Source organism: Rousettus aegyptiacus, unplaced genomic scaffold, assembly GCF_014176215.1.
Source record: "Rousettus aegyptiacus isolate mRouAeg1 unplaced genomic scaffold, mRouAeg1.p scaffold_m13_p_15, whole genome shotgun sequence".
Classification (NCBI taxonomy): domain Eukaryota; kingdom Metazoa; phylum Chordata; class Mammalia; order Chiroptera; family Pteropodidae; genus Rousettus; species Rousettus aegyptiacus.
In genome coordinates, this window is record NW_023416290.1 from 5225518 (window position 1) to 5232699 (window position 7182).

Here is a 7182-nt window from a genome sequence, read left to right on the forward strand (position 1 = left end):
ATTATTGGAGGGGAAAAAAAAACAAGCAAACAAACAAAAATGAGTCTGGCTGCATTAGACAGAGTTAAAGGAACAGTTTGACTTTAGGCGGCACAGCTCAGAGCTAAGAGAGATCTTCTCAGCTGGAGATTTCTTTTTGGGGTGGGAGTAAAGGGGGTGGGCGCCCGGCTCCCCCAGCCATGTGAGACACTCCCAAAGAGGCCACTCCTCTCTTTCCCTATCCAGAGCACAGGATGGAGGTCCCTCGAAAACTTAAAAAATAGAACTGGCATATGAGCCAGCAATCCCACTCCTGGGAAGGTACCCAAAGGAAATAAAAACAGGGTCTCCAAGAAACATCTGCACTCCACGCTCCTTGCAGCATTATCCACAACAGGCAAGACCTGGAAACTACCTAAGTATCTGTCTATGGCTGAGTGGATAAAGAAGATGTGATGAAATGTGATGAGATGTGATGTGATGTGATGTGAGTGTGTGTGTGCGCGCGCGTGTGCATACGCACGCACCATGAAATATTCAGCCATGAGAAAGAAGGAAATTCTGCCTTTTATGTTAACTTGAATGGACCTTGAGAGCATTATACTAAATGCAATAAGTGAGCCAGAGAAAGACAAATACTGTATGATATCACTTACATGTGGAATTTTAAAAAGCCAGGCTCATAGAGAAAGAGCAGAATGTTGGCCGCCCAGAGCCGGGGATGCAGGAGGTGGGGAGCTGCCGGACATGGGGCACGACCCTCCAGTTAGAGGGGTACATCTCGGGCACAGAGGGCAGTGAGTGACTACAGTTAGCGACACTCTAGTCTATACTTGAAAGCTCCTGAGAGAGTAGACCTTAAATGTTCTCACTACAAAGTGGAAATGGTAATTATGCGAGTCAACTCACTCTACTGTAGTCATCATTTCACAATATGTAAGTGTACCAAATCATCACCACGTACACCTTAAACTTAACACGGTCTGTCGACTGTATCTCAAAAAAAAAAGCTCAAGTAAGTAGTAAGTGAATTCATACATACACACGTGCATACATATGTACATGGGTTCACTGGCTTCTGGTGGTCTTTTACCAGATATTTCTGGCTATTACTCCAACAGTGGTGACTGGGTGGTTTGGGTGAACACATAAGAGACAATACCCAAACTCTGGAAGTACAAAAATTCAGATACACACTAACTAGTTCTGAATCAATTTCTGATATTTAAAATATTAATAAATCAATATTTAACATATTGGTGTAACATATTGACATGTTGATATCACTGTAAAACATTGTATTTGTTTCAACACAAACATGCTCTATCAACATCTGTTTTCAGCATTTCTTTGTGTTTTTCTTTCTTTCACAGTGTCATAACAATCACCTGCTTGTCAAGGGGTCTGAGTAAAATTAAATTGCAAAAGTGTATTTTCGAAATTAGAGTGATTTAAACTTAATCGAGGGCATTTTTTAAATTTAAAAATAAACCATAGGATAACTTCAAATAACAAGTTCTCCTACTTTACTTCAGAATAATTGGATGCAGAAATAGTCAATGAATTCACAATATCGAGAAGCATGCCTAATCTGAGAAGCAATAATAAATTAAGGATTTCAACCATTACTTTGCATACCGTGGATTACCTAACAAATACCTGTTGACAACTCTGATGATGACTGGATGATTAGCAGTGGAAAAGTTTTTAAAATCTGATGAAGCGATGTTAATAATATTTCATTTCTGTTTCTCCTTTTTTTAAAAAAAGTGAATGACTATTACACATAGCTTCTATTTTCCAAAATTATTAAAATATTGTACGAGAGTATTCTTTTACTTACATTTTTCTAACAAACTTTGATAAGGCTCACATAGGAGTAAATGTAACAAATGTGTAGCTTGCATAAAATAATTAAGGAGGAAAACACCAAAGTCCAACTTCTACAAGATGGAAAAATAGTACTTACAGATTAATACAGAAGAATAAACAAAACCCACACCACATAATATTTGTAAGTAATTTGTAACTTACTTCATCCCTATTAATATGTTAACTTAGTTAATGATCTATTTATTTTTATATGACATGTTTAATTTATCTCTAAGGAACTTGTACATTTCTTTTAATACCTTGAATTTAAAGAATTCCTGCTGTTATAAATAAGGGCTACTTCCTGATGTAGCTAAGCTAATTTTTTACTTACCAATCTGATATTTAGTTTTAAAAAAATCAGATAAACAACATGGGAGGTCCAAAGAAAGCCTATTTTTACTGTAATACATAAAAACAAGAAGAAAATTAGCTACTATTTTCAAGCTTTTGCATGCATTATGCCTAGCATCCTATGTGCATTAGCGCATATAATTCTCACAATAAGAAACATATTAACGGTCAATGGTACAACGAATGTAACTGGTGGTGGGAAAATTAAGTTATCTGTGGTCAGAGGTCACCAGGATTCAAACCTAGGTGTTAGCTAATTCCAAATCTAGCATGTCCAGCTTCTGCAGAGTTGGCCCACCGTGCGATGCCACCTTGCTACCTCCCTGACTCAATACCTCTCCCTCACCTGTAGGAGACTCCGACCATCTTCCCACAGACACCCAGGACTGGGCGGGCAGTGCATCCCACTTAACCAAACACAGTCATCTGACAGTATAAAGTAACGTTTCTACAGCGATATAGGGAATACCTCGCTCCTATCATTCTTCTCTACATCCTGTTTTTTCTTCTCCAATGCACAACAGAGCACATTATCTGGGAGACAGCACTTACACTGAGTGGAAGGGCACACTTTTTATTTTCTTACTCATAGGGAAGGAATACCATAAAATGAGACACTGTTGTGTTAACAGGTCTGAAGAAATGGCCTATTCTATTACTTAAATAGGGCTTCTCTTTATTGGAGGGACTACCTTCGAATTTGATCGGGGTAAAAATACACGATGAGAGTGTGAGAATAACGGTAGGAAGAAGAACTGGAAGGCTCGTTATAATTTGGGCTCCTCTGTTTGCAAAAGCGTTTATTAACTTTCAATAATTATCATTGAACCGCTTTGGTGACAGCAGGGCCCCCTGTCTCACTGAAATCTTTGGGCATCAGGACAAGCTTTAACTTAGCAAACTAAGCAACTGCATTTCCCATCATGCGTATCGACATTCCAAGAATGTAGATCATCACCAGCTGCACACGTTAAAGGCATATACATCGAAGTGTGATACCCTGTGCCATGTAGGAAATGCCATCACTTTTTGAGACTAATTTTTTCCCCCCCAAAATGCGTCTTTCGATTTTGTTTTCAAAAGACGGTGTGTGTGTGTGTTTCCTTCATTTTCTCTTTGTATGAATAGCAATTTCTTGTAAAATAAAAGAGTAATATTTCAACAGTTTTGGTGATCCTATACAGACTGAATCCAAGTGGTGTGTAAGATTAGATGGTCTAAGAATTAGAAGGATTTTCAACCCAGCTTGCAGGGCACAGTGAATTGAGGGGAGTTAGTGCAACGCTTTTTTTTTTTTTTTTTTTTTTAAAAGTCTTCCAATCCTTTCTTTCAGGCAGGGAGATGACATTTTGGTAAATGAGAAGTTGAGGCTGCTGGTGCCTTCCAGAAGATGTAAAACGCTTCACTTGGTACTAACGTCCATAAAGCAATTAGTTACTTGTCCTGATGGGTGTTCCCTTGGGCAGTGCACTTTCCGCATTAGTACTTATATCTACATGCCATTAGACACTGGGTAGCACTAAACAGATGAGGTACGTTCAGAGAATTACTCAAGTCATGTGCCATCAAGAAAAGATATGCTCGCAAACACTATTAGCATACAGGTGGAGTCAGATCGCTCAGACAGTTTCTAGTGAGATATTAATTTTTAAGTGCTTACTGAGAGTGCAACGTTTAAAATTGATTGATTAACCCTTAGAGGAAAAATACTTCATTATTAGTTGGTAAATATTTTTGGCGAATGTACACGAGTATGACAGTTTTGTTAGAGGTCATTTCTTCCTACCCTTCCCTGAAAACCCTGTCCTTCTTAGTTACAAAATTCAAAAGTCTTTTCTGTTTAGAAAATATTATAAATCTATTAAGAAAAACTTAAGCGATCTTAAATTAAAACCAATCATATCCTGTCACATCTTAGGCTTAGGGTATATATCCAAAATGAAAACGAGATTGTTATTTGCCTCCAAATATTCTCTCTCTCAACACCACCACCCCCATCTCCCAATCTCCTCCCAGCCCCCTGCCAAGATCTTGAATATTCATATGTCTTAGAAAATAATCTAGTTTCAACTTGGCTCTTTTCAAATATACGTTCTTTAAAAAGCTATTCAGTTTTGATTCATCAGCTTTTCCAGTGAAATTATTAAGGCATAATCTGCCACATTCACCAGGCTTGCAAAAAATATTTATGTGTCTGATATACTCAAAGTATTAAACATTATCAGAGATTCTATTCTCAGGCTCGCTTCCATAAAGTTCATACTGTATTTAGAACTTGCCACACTGTGACTGTGTGCCATTAACCTCTAGTTAGGTCTCTCATAATTGTTTGCAATGCATTTTCAGGACAAGTAGAATAAACCCATATAAATAACACTGACACAATGAAATGCCGAAGCTTTGAACTAGCATTATTACTGATATTTGTTTCAAGAATTTGAAAAGTCTTATCTTTCATCTAAAAAGTAGGATCCTTTTCAAAATAAGTTCCCATGCTCTGTTATGGAGTAGGAAATGGAAGAATTGTATAATTGTCTTAGAAATATATGAATTATCTATAATAGATATAGATACAGAGATATAATCTTAAACTCAGAAGAGCTGTCGCTGCATGTGCATCAATGTTTAAATTCCTTTCTGGGCAGGGGCTCCCCCACAGCACCATACAGAGTTGAGGCATCACATACACAGAGAAAACATGCAGTGTCCTTGAAGGATCTTTTCTATTATGAACCTTGGGCAGGGAGAATTTAGCCTTGAAAATGTACTCAAAGCAAAATCTACAGAGAATAAAAAGGACTGAATGGTCTGGAAATATTTGTGGATCGACATCTCTCAAAATAACTCAGGGAGAAAAATTCTTGCCAGAGAGATTTAAAATCCTGAATGGGATGAGACACCTCACACAGAATTTAAGGGTTGTCAGCCTTAGCTTTAACTAGAAAGTCCTACACAATCTCGTTTCTTCGCTGTTTTCTGAATAGCAATTATACAAATGTGCTTCTGAACACCAGCCTCAAGAAAAGTCTTACAAATTAGCTAATAATATTACTGAGTTCATTGAACAATGAATTACTAATATCTGCAGTATACTGCTGATTTTTAAAAAATAATTCAATCCTTGCAAGCATAGTATCAACTGTATGTATCAATTTCAAGGTCAAATAGGAAAATCCCAAGCTATCTTTCTTCCTAAATATTAGGACAATAATCAAGTCATTTTCTAAGTAAGCATAAAAAATCTATCCCAATCTCTATGAAAAGCTGCCAACTTTACTTCATCTACGGTCACACACTGGGTAAGATTAAATACTAATTTCTGTACAATATCCCATTTATTATTTTAAAAAATATCTTTCTAATCAAGCCTCATTTCAGGGCTATACAAATAAAAGCATCAACTATGGTTCAGATTTTTACCTGGTTTTCTTTCAGCGAAGAAGAAAGGATGAGTTCAGAATTTGGCAGTCTACTTAACAAATATTTACTGAGCAACCATTTGGTAAAACCAGTGGTTTTAACTAGCTAGCGCAAAAGGGAAATTTGAGTACCCTTGTTTAAAATTTAATAATTTCAAGATGGAGACAGAAGAGCATTAAACCAAGAATGGGACACTTCTAAGAGTGTGAAGATGAGGAGCTACACAGGGCACATTCTCATGAAGCCAGCTCCGCAGCTGGACAACTAAGGCTATGACATTTCATACTGGGTAGGAATGAGGAAGGGCACGGGGTGGAGTACTGTACTGCCCCTCGCTTGGAAGCTAACCTTAATGATTGATTTTATTGTGGAGAATCAAGAAAGGTTTATCAAATAATCAGTATCAGAACGAGATCCTGAAAGAGGTGTTGCGTTTAGCCTGATGACAATGGGGAAATGAAATTCTTTTAGACAAGGTCATGTAACTGGGTGTAAACTCGAGGAAAGAAAAGAGCAAGGTGTGCTGGACGGAACATGTAGATCAAGTTCATGTAGAATAGACAGCAGAGAGGAAGTAAGAATTACAGGTTGGGATCAAAATAAGAAATTACACGAATGCTACTACAGCGAGTTTGAATTTCACATTGCAAGCAAATGGAAGCCTTGAGTAACATGATCGCAAGCAGGCTGCAGGGTGAAATGGGAGTAGAAGACGATGAGAGAAGCCAGGGTCCGATGTCTAATCAGTAAGCCTGTTACACTAACTAGTTCCCAGGGCCTGCATTAGAGAGACAGTAACTAGAAGTGGCAAACAAAGGATGAATGTGAAAAGCACCACGAATGAAGGATGCATGTACATGGGCGGAAGTGGAGAGAGAGATTTAAACGACCAAGACTCTCAAGCCACCCCGAGAAAAAGAAGTAAAGCAAGGTTTTTGGACAATTCAAAAATCATTTCCTAAAAAACTAAATAATGAGTCTACCAATAAACATGGAAATAGAAAATGTGCAATGAATTAAGAAGGGATTATGTGAGCATAAACTAAACGATAATGATTTTTTTTTTAATTGAAGCTAACCATAAAATTCGAGAGCATGATGGTTCCATATGTGGGCAGGTAACAGTTAAGAAAGAATATTTCTGTTACTATTTCTTAGTAGGACAATCAAAGATCATGTACACGCATCATATTGTCTGGGTTGAACATGTTCTTAGAAGATCTAGCAACGTATCTTTCTATGTTAAATGCTATATAAAAGCAATAATAATCTAGCCATCTTTATTTTTGAATCCCTGAACCTCTCATGTTCTTTAAATCAACAACCATGTATAGATCACCTACCAAGTACCAGACATAGTAGAAAGCATCAGGGAAAAGAACATGAACAAGGCAAGATGTCATCAGGCTGCCCACAATCCTGTAGGGAATACAGATACGATACCCATTGTGACAGCAAGATGGGACACCCAGTCCATCTGAGTGGAAAGAAATCAAAGGTTCTTCCATAATCCTACTCTTTGCACAGAATCCTTAAAGGGGCGCCTTCGCCAGTCTT